At 49.5% G+C, this 9,449-nt stretch overlaps 1 long non-coding RNA gene across 1 annotated transcript in view; it reads right to left on the bottom strand.

Annotated features, from left to right (window-relative positions):
• LOC111234068 overlaps positions 1-7,271 on the bottom strand; it is a 10,560-nt gene extending 3,289 nt beyond the window's left edge. The window contains exons 1-2 of the long non-coding RNA XR_002665638.1: positions 7,183-7,271; positions 1,895-2,157 (exon numbers count right to left, since the gene is read on the bottom strand). This is a non-coding gene — a long non-coding RNA (uncharacterized LOC111234068). The remainder of the gene's footprint in view (positions 1-1,894; positions 2,158-7,182) is intronic.
• Between the last annotated feature and the right edge of the window lie 2,178 nt (positions 7,272-9,449).

The following is a 9,449-nucleotide window of genomic DNA, read 5'->3' on the forward strand; positions in this document are numbered from 1 at the left end:
GGGGGGGGGGGACCCCTGCCACAGAGGTTCCCAAGGCTGGTGCTCATGCCGGAGCAATGGGGGCAGGGTGCCCCAGCTGCCTGCTAACCCTCCCCTCCCTCTGTAGCACTCAGTCTGGGCAGGAGGGGTGCTGATGGTGCAGACGGGACAGTGTCTGCTCCCCTGCCAAAGCTCCTCTAGACCCTCACACACACATACACACATACACACACACACACACACACACACACACACGAATACACAGATCCAGACACAAGCTGCCGGCCGTGCCCACCCCCTCACCTCGACTAGCTCCCAGCCCTCCCAGGCTTCTCATCATCTCATTAGCCAACGCCAGCCACTCCACTGTCTACTGTTTGCATTGTTTTGGGCTCTGCATAATTTACACAGTAAATTGAGAACGGCCCCAGCCCCCTTCGCTCAATCTACCACCTGTTTATGGAGGCCTGGCTGTGATTAGTGCGCCTCGGGTTTGACACAGTTACCGCACAACTTCTCAGGAAAGCCAAGCGACGCCTCCGTTTTTTTTTTTTTTTTTGTTTTGTTTTGTTTTTAAAAGGCTGCATCCTCCAGAATTTAAAGCCAGAAAGCTCGGCGTGACCTCGTTTGAGACGCGGCGTCACGTCAGGTTTAGTCTGAGTAACACCTGGAAATCAGTGATTGAAAGTTTGATGATTGAAAGTGAAATTAAACACTTTTTCGATCGCTATCTTTTCCCTCACCTTGACCCGCCAGGGGGTGTTAGCAGCCTCTCTGTTAGCACTGCAGACTGGCACCCTACTGTAAAGTTAGCATTAGCATTGTCTCTCCCCTGACCTCCACACCGCAGACACAAACAAAGGGAGTTCTCTGTTGCGGCGGGACAATGGCGTGCATTGTTTACCGGCCGCCTTACTTAATCAAGCCCAGTTGACGCTAATTGGTGTTTTGGGTTAAGCGGTTTTTCAAAGTTGGGAGCTCCCGGGTCGGAATAATGCTGCCGCACCACAACCAGCTCGCTCAGGGGAGAACAATACTCGACTTGTCTGAGCGCCGACTGCCCTCCAACACTCGCCACTCGCACAAAGAGAGGCTTTCCAGCACCGAGACTCTGCCCCGGCGAGGTCCCACTTTCCTCACTTCTTCACCACCTCTTCTCTATTATTTCACTCTCTCTCTCTCTCTCGTCTCTCTGCTGCTTTTGTGTGTGTGTGTGTGTGTGTGTGTGTGTGTTTTGTTACACACTGCAGTGTCCCTGTATGAGAATGTGAATGGCGGTTCATGGATACCATCACTTCCCACTCGACGGTCGTTCCCGCCTTGACATTTCTCCTGACCTCATTTAAGGAGTTGAAGAGAAACTTTCAGATATCAAACATTATTTTAAAAACATTATTTTATGTCAGAATATGGGAGAGCTCAGCTACATGGAGTTATTTTATTTGTCCAGTAGGCGTAGCTGGTTTGCAGCGTATCTCCAAAATGGCAGCCGCCGCTGCTGCTGCCGCCGCCATGTCGGGGCACGTGTGTGAGGATGGCACGAGAATTCCCCAACGGGAAAGAAAACATTGCGCTTCGGAGGACAGATGCCCACTGAAAGCCTCCTGAGAGAGGCGTTGAGAGCGAGAGTGATTTAATGTGAACACACATACAAAACATGCCCCGCCTCCATCAACTCACCCTCCCCTCCACCCATCGGCGCATCTCGTGAATCGTGCAATTAACAAACACATGATTAAAAAAAAAAAAAAAAAAAAAAACGGAGCCCGTCAGAGGAGAAGAGGAGTAAGTGAGGAGGGCACGAGAGGAGGGTGGGGGGGTTGGTGGATGGAGGAGAAGATGGAGGGGTTGGTGGTGGCGGTGGCGCCGGTGGGAAGATGCAGCGTGGTGGGCGCAGCGGGTTGCGGTGTGTTACCTGCACTGACTGGTCTTCCCACTTCCATTTCATGCCAGCGTTTGCTCTAAGATGGTGGCGCCGGCTGCGTCTCGCTGTACAGGAAAAAGGGGGCAGTCTGCTGAGGATGGAGCGGAGGAGGAGGAGGAGGGAAGAGGCGATGCAGAGGAGGGCGAGGAGAGAGGGAGGGCAGAATCAACAGCAACCCCTCCTCCTCCTTCTATTCCTGTTTTTCAGTCTCCTTTTGCCAGCTCTCCTTCTGTGGTGTTGTGGTGGTCGGTCGCCTGCACAGAGGAAACCAGAGGGTGAGAGGGTGAAGATTTAAGAACGAGGTTTATCCATCAAAACACACGTGTACAGTTCACGAACAGCACGCCACGCGCACACACACACACACACACACACACACACACACGAATGCATGCATGTATACACACATGCATGCATGCACATGCACACACACACACACACACACACACACACACACACACACACACACACACACACCTTTTCATGTCTGTTCTCATGGTACAGTCTGCCCCTGAGCATGCAAATGACTTTCATTATGCAAATATATGCAAATCAGATCCAACCATCTGAGAATCAAGGGTGGGAAAGAAAAAAAAAAAAAAAAAAAAACTCGACACAGAGATTGAATGAAAGAATGAAAGAGAAAAAGGGACAAGAGAAAAATCCTTTTGAGTGGCAGGAGGCGGTAAGTTAGGTAAACGCTCTGTGGAAAACAACGGCAGCCCAATTGGACAAACACGATTCTTTTATTGTGTCTGTGACTTTCTCTCCTTTTTATATTTCATTTCCTGCGTCCTCGTCATTTTACAGGATACACTGTTCTTTATTTATTTCCCACCACCAATGTAAACACAAAGATACTTCAATCCAAGGACACTGATGATGATGATGATGATGATGATGAGGATGAGGAGGATGATGACGAAGAGGAGGATCTACGTCCCTGACAGCTGCAGCTAAGCGTTGGTGGAAATAATGCTGCATTTTCAGCATGAGCAGAAACGGTAAACAGCTGCTCAGCACTGTTGACACTCACCGGTTAAGCTAACCTGGATTTGACGTAGCTCCAGTTAAATCCCACTGTAGCATTATTGTGCATTTCTTTTTCAGCCTCAACAGCTGACTCAAAGCTCTGTGACTGACTGCAGCTCTGCTCTGTTATTTGGTGCGTGTGCGAGCAGGACTAGCTTAAAGCAAGTCATTAGGTGGCTAAATGCTATTAGCCAAGCACTGTGGACGTCAGATGAAAGAGGTTATTTTTTTAATTCTCTGGAAAATCAGCGTCTGCCTTCCCTCAACGACTTACACCTGCACACGGAAACCTGCCAGTCTAAAAAGGCAACGTAGCACAATGTGGCCAGCTGACTGAGTTCAATATTCACAAGCAGGTGGAGTCTGTATCTCGCAGGTTCAGCCACGTAGCTCCTGGACCTGCTCTATTCAAAGAAATCAACAAAGAAAGCTGACTAATCGGCGAACAGAGCCCACTGTCTCGTTTGGTTAATACTCTGAGTCCGGCAGAAAGGATCCTCCATTAGCCAGCGGAGGAGGGAGCCCGGCTTTTGTCTGCGGGTGTCAGTAGGGGAAGGCTACGTCTGAAATTGGAATAAGGTGGTAAAAAACAGGGGTGACTTGGAGTGTGAGAGAGTTGGGGTGGGTAAGCAGGGAGGGGAAGGACTACAGGGGTGGGGTACCGCTGAATGGTGGCAAACCTCTCCTAATTGGCACTTGACATTTTTTTGCCATTGGCACTGGAGTGGGCCAGCTTTCAAGCCCTCTCCGGGTCCTTGTTGGAAAAGTGCCTTATGCAAATATGGCGAATGGGCTCTATTGTGAAGCCTCTGATATTAACAGCTCACGCAACAATGAAATTGTGTGCTCACTCTGGACTCGTAGGTGTGTGTGAGAGAGCTAGACAATGGCAGCGGGAGCAGCTTCAGTCTGAACAGACCCTCCATCGGATGCTTTGCCAAGTCATTTCACCAGAATGGGCTTTTTCCTGAGGACCGGGGGGCTCTCAGTAAAAGCTTTATTAACGACTGAAACAAACAAACGCATGCACTGTTTTGCTCCGGCTCTCAGCGTGGCTCTGTTTGTACTCCTGCTGAATGGCTCGATTTACTGTGGTTGAAAATACTGAAGGTATTGGTAGAAAAGGCTTCACTCATTCACTTTGAAAGATATTTCCACCCCCCCCCTCCCTCCCCCTCCCCTCTTAAAAACATCACTGTCTCCGTTCTAAATGTGAAAATGTATTCATGCTTCAGTGCCGCACCGAGCTCCCTCTGATATTCCTCTCTTCCTCTGTGTGCCCGCATTGTTTACCCTTAACTCGCTCCCCTGGGTGAGCACAGCTCCAGATCTAAAGATATCTGCAGAATCCCTTTGGAGAAAACTTCTGCACATCACTGGAGAAATGTGGCAAAAAAAACAAAAAACTGAGCTGCGTTTTCAAAAGTCCTAAGAAATGATAAAAGGCGGGAGATGGACAGCCGGGCACAAACACGCTCTCCACTAAAGCTTCCAAGTCGACAAGGTCTGAAGCTTCCTTGTCGTCTGAAAACACACACAAAAAAAAAGCGAATTTCATCTTCATCTCCCGGCAACTCGAAACCAACAGGGAGGCAAACAGAGCGACGGGGTCAGGCGACAGCAGTCGCCCCCCGTGTGGTCCGAGCACAGTCAAAGTACACCTGTTACCGCTAAGTTGCCAAACTTAATCTCCTTTGTCTGCGGAGGCCCCATTGACTTCTGCAAAACTGCCTGCGATACATTCATTTCTGTGTGAGCGTACGGGGGAGGGGGGGGGGGGGGGGGGCAGAGGAGGGAATGCCAGCGTCGTAGAAAATAACGGGGTCTGGCCTTCTGCTCCGGCCCAACAGCGAAGCCATTTTCCAAACCCTGTTGGTGTGTCCCGTCAAGAGAAAGAGAGGCAGAGAAAAGGGGGCAAGAGTCACTGGGTCTTATTCAGAAAACTGTCTGGCTGCTCGGACCTGGCAGCACTGAAAGGGAGGCAAAGGGCTGCATTGTCCCCCAGTGACAAGTGGACTAGCTCTATTGACTGTAAAGTCTACTGGTGGGGGGGCAAATAGGACCCGACCACAATGGCTGTTTTTCTATTTGACACTTGGAGTCTAAATCTGCTTGCCTAGTGCATGAAAGCTAAGACAAACCCACCCTCCTCCTCCTCCTCCTCTTTCCTCTCCCTGCCTTCTTCTCTCCTTCTCCACCCTCTCTCTCTCTCTCCCTCTGTCTATTTCAGACTCTACCACGGGACGCAGAAAAAAAAAAGAAAAAAAGAAAAAAGAGGGAGCAAAGGCCCTAAGGTGGTTTTTAGGAACCCTCCCATCTTCCGTGCCATTTTCAGGCAGCAGAAGCTCCGACGGTCCCTGCTCTGGGTCCCCAGTGTGAAGTGTTAGTGATATAACTGTGCCACACACAGAGCCAGCAACAAAAGCATTTGCACCATGACATGCGTCTCCCAGGGCACTGCTTAGGGTATAAACACAATCTGTCCCAGACTTCAGTTCCCATTCACTCCCACCCACCCCCCACACAAAACACCCCCCCCCCAACCCCAACACCCCAACACTATCTGACACAGAAAGGGAAGCGAGAGGAGACGGCACCGAAAAACACGCCCGACTTCTACCTGTTACACCTTAATGTATAAAGGCACCTGAACAGGCGCAAACGTCAACCCATCTATTATTCACCATAACAGATGGAGGCCGTCGGCGGAGAGCGAACCAGGAACTACTTCTCCGTCCGAGGAGGTTACACCTCCGGCTGTCACTCTCCGTCAGGGCCCTCGTTCTTCCCTCTTTCTGAGCCGAGCCCCGAGCTCAAATGTCACACTGAGCACCTGCAATGCAGCAGGCAGGAAACAACTGCAGGGCTCGAGGAGATTGACATTGCGAGGCGAGGTTGCCACACAAGCTTTTAGGGATTTCACTTCGGCCCCTGCACAAATCTGTAGCCTGTCCAGCTGTGTGCGTGTGTGTGTGTGTGTGTGTGTGTGTGTGTATATATCCAAACTTGAGGGTGATGTTTGTGTTGAGACAGCAGAGCGCCCTGTGGAATAGGTTTTTTTTTTTCTACAATTGGACTTCACTGCTAGCCTTGTGGCTCCCAAAGCCTTGAGACCTTGGGAACAATCCTTAGCGGCCTCTCCCAGCAGGAGCGGCCCTCTAGCTTTGATGGGCAAGAAAAGAAATCACACCTTCAATCAGCCATCAGAGGCCTCGAGGTTGAAGATCTGATTGACCAATTACTCCTCACCATGAGTCCGGGCAAAGAACCTAAAGGCTTAGATTGTTCTCCTTCTCTCACTCGTGGATCTCGTCACTGGGGGGGGGGGGGGGGGGGACTTCTGCTTCTGCTTGATTGCCCCTGGACCCCCCCCCCCCCCCCCTCCTCCGAAGCCTCGCGCGTACACACACACACACAGCAGCATTCAGCAAAGATCCCATCAGGCCTTTCCACATGGTAGCACCTCATGCAATGGAGGCTTTGCCACGGCCCATTCACAACCAAGCCAACTGTCACGTCAAATCAAACAACGGCCAGGACCCCAAATCAAACATCTTTTCATGCCACGGGGAGAAAGGGAGTAGGTGGGAAAGGAGAACGGCTAACTTAACAAACTGGCCTCAAACAAATTCTTGTCTGTTCGCTTTAGGTGCCGGCGGGTGCACTGGGAGCCCCGGATTAACTCGGAGGGAGCATTCTTAACTCACACAATCCCATCCAAGTCGGAAACATATGTATAATTCATGGCACCGTATGCAGCTCGATACGACAGAAAAGGCCCGCATTCTTTTCATATTTCATGTCCTCTTCATGCCAGAGATGCAAGCTCTGAAATTCATGGAGCCCAAGTTAATAGGGCGTCGACTAAACCGGCTAGCAAACTGATTAGCCAACACCGACTTGTTAAACGACTTGTCAAAGTCCAGCGGCTTTGGTGAATCAGTGTGTGGGTCTTTTTCACCCACCCACCCCCCCTCACCCCCCCTGTCACTCCCGGCCATGTGATACCGAGGCTAAGCCCCTGCATGCAGCCCCACCACACAAGGATCATGGGGCTTATTAGATTAAAAGTGATCCTGTTGCACCAACCGTACTGCTCTGGATCACTAGCGCTGGCTGCAGGGAGCTATAATGTCCCACTTATTTCAACATGACTGTTACCAACAGTGTTCTGCGTTCCTAAATGCTGATGCACCACGACACACACAGATCATCAGTAAACACACACGAAAAATCATGCAGCCTACCTTCCTGCTGCACGCCGCTCCCACGTCCCTTCAGGTGGCGTCCATTTTCTTCACGTGTTGCTCTTCTTTGAGAGTTTTTGCGTTTCTTTTTTTTTTTCTGTTTTTTTTTTTTTTTTTTTTTGGAGGGAGGCGCGTATGGGGTCTTGATGCCTTTTCAGGAGTGTAATGGGATTCTTGTTACTTTCGGTTATCTAGCTTTATGAAGAATGTACATCACTCATACAGCTAGATAACCAAAGATAACAACCAACCCCTAAGGCTACCCATCCTCTCAAGCCGCAGGCGAAGAAGCAGCGTGGGCCGAGTTCTGACCTATAAAGCAGAGGAGAAAGTCGTTAATAAAACATGATCATTCATCTCCGTCTCTTTGATTTGACACGATTTGAAGGATTAAACACTAACTTCAAAAAAGGAGCAAAGTCTGGATAAAAAAGAAAGAAGAAAAGAAATCAAAACGGCAGTTAACACCAACTCCGGACAAAGACGTTACTCTTCTGGCTTGGGGCCTTTTTTTTTTTTCCTTCCCCCCTCACTCAACTTACAGCGGCCTTTAAATGTCCTGACCCTTAATTTTGTGATGTCACCAAGTGGCCCCATCACCCCGCCTCAAAACCGCCTCAGCCAATAGGAAACCTCCCTTTGTGCAACGGAAGCGTTGATTGGCCTGCGAGTAATGCCTCCATATGAAAAAAAAAAAACCTCCCCAAAGTCAAGCAATCAGCGAGAGGCAGCAATAAGTTGATGAACCGGTCCAAACCGGCTACGGCACCAACCTTCCCTTCTCCGGCCCGGCGCCCATCCCTATGGCGCACCCGCCTCACCCGCTGACTGGCTCCATAGGAGGGTGATGGCTTCAAACGCCGGCCCCCCGCCACGGCCCAAATGCATTTTTAAATTAAAAGGAGATCCTGGCCGTTTGACTACAAAAGTAAAAACCGGTTTGTCTTCGTTTACATCATCTGATGCCGGAGCTCAGGTTGGCGTCAAAGCGAAGATAGAGAGGAGGGTTTCAAATGTACGTACACACACACACACACACACACACGTGAAAATAAAGATGTCCTCACAGTGATGTAACACATACATCAGACTTATCAAAGCATGAGGCACAGGAAGTAGACGTGTCCTTTTCCCGCCTAAAAAAATGTCCACAAAAACACGCAGATATCAAGCTACATGCACGGAAAACACACCCTCACTTGTGCAGGTATAGACAACACTGTAGCGCACATACACACACACACACACACACACACACACACACACGCTCTCTCTCTCTATCTCTCACACACGCCGTGGTGGCACAAGGCACGAGGCCCCATCTAATTAAAGCTGCTCTGTGTGCCCAGATCCCTGTTGTGGCAGGCTCCTCCCCCCACCAACGCCACTGCCAAGTAAAGCTCTGCTGACTGAAAGCAGAGGGAGATGGAGAGATACCAGGAGAGAGAGAGTGAGAGAGAGAGAGAGAGAGAGAGTGACAGAGGAAGCACACAACACAGAATATTCTCGCCCTCCATCGCGCACACACACCCAAACCTGAACGCTACCTACACGACTCGACTGGCAGCACGCAGGCGTTAGCAGAGACGGCTACATCCCTGTTAGCAAACAACCAATCCCACCCACCCCCACCCCCCCTCTCCCTGGCATTGTTCTCCCTCCAGGTTGTAGCAAACAGCTGGTCCTCTCCTCCTTCTTCTTCTTCTACTGTCTGAATGTGTGTACGTTCTCCAGAAGGTGTTGTGTTGTCACCACAGACACAGACACACATCTTCGTCAAGGAGCTTTGTTTCAATCCACAAGGACAAAGCGAGGCCCTTTAAGAGGAGAAACAGCTCCCAGAATGCTGCTGCACTGGATCTCTCTCTCTCTCTCTCTCACACACACACACACACACACACACACACACACACACACACACACTCACACACACCTTGCAGTGTGTGAACTTTCACATGTTTAGATGCATAATTACAGACACATCCAATCACACACACACACACACACACACACACACACACACACACAGACTCACAGCTGCAGTCTCACATATAAATATCATTATAAATATCAATACATATAAATGATCATGTTTACTTTATAAACAGCTCAGTCAGAAGGACTAATAAAGATTATTTATATATATATTTTTGCAAAAGACAGATTCACATTTTCACATATTCTACTATTAAAAATCCCCCTGAATACATTATAGTCAGATTTTAGTATTATTTTTTGTGTAATATATTATTTTTATAGTATTTTAT

Source organism: Seriola dumerili, unplaced genomic scaffold (assembly GCF_002260705.1).
Source record: "Seriola dumerili isolate Sdu_G_001 unplaced genomic scaffold, Sdu_1.0 BDQW01000435.1, whole genome shotgun sequence".
In the NCBI taxonomy this organism is placed as follows: Eukaryota; Metazoa; Chordata; class Actinopteri; order Carangiformes; family Carangidae; genus Seriola; species Seriola dumerili.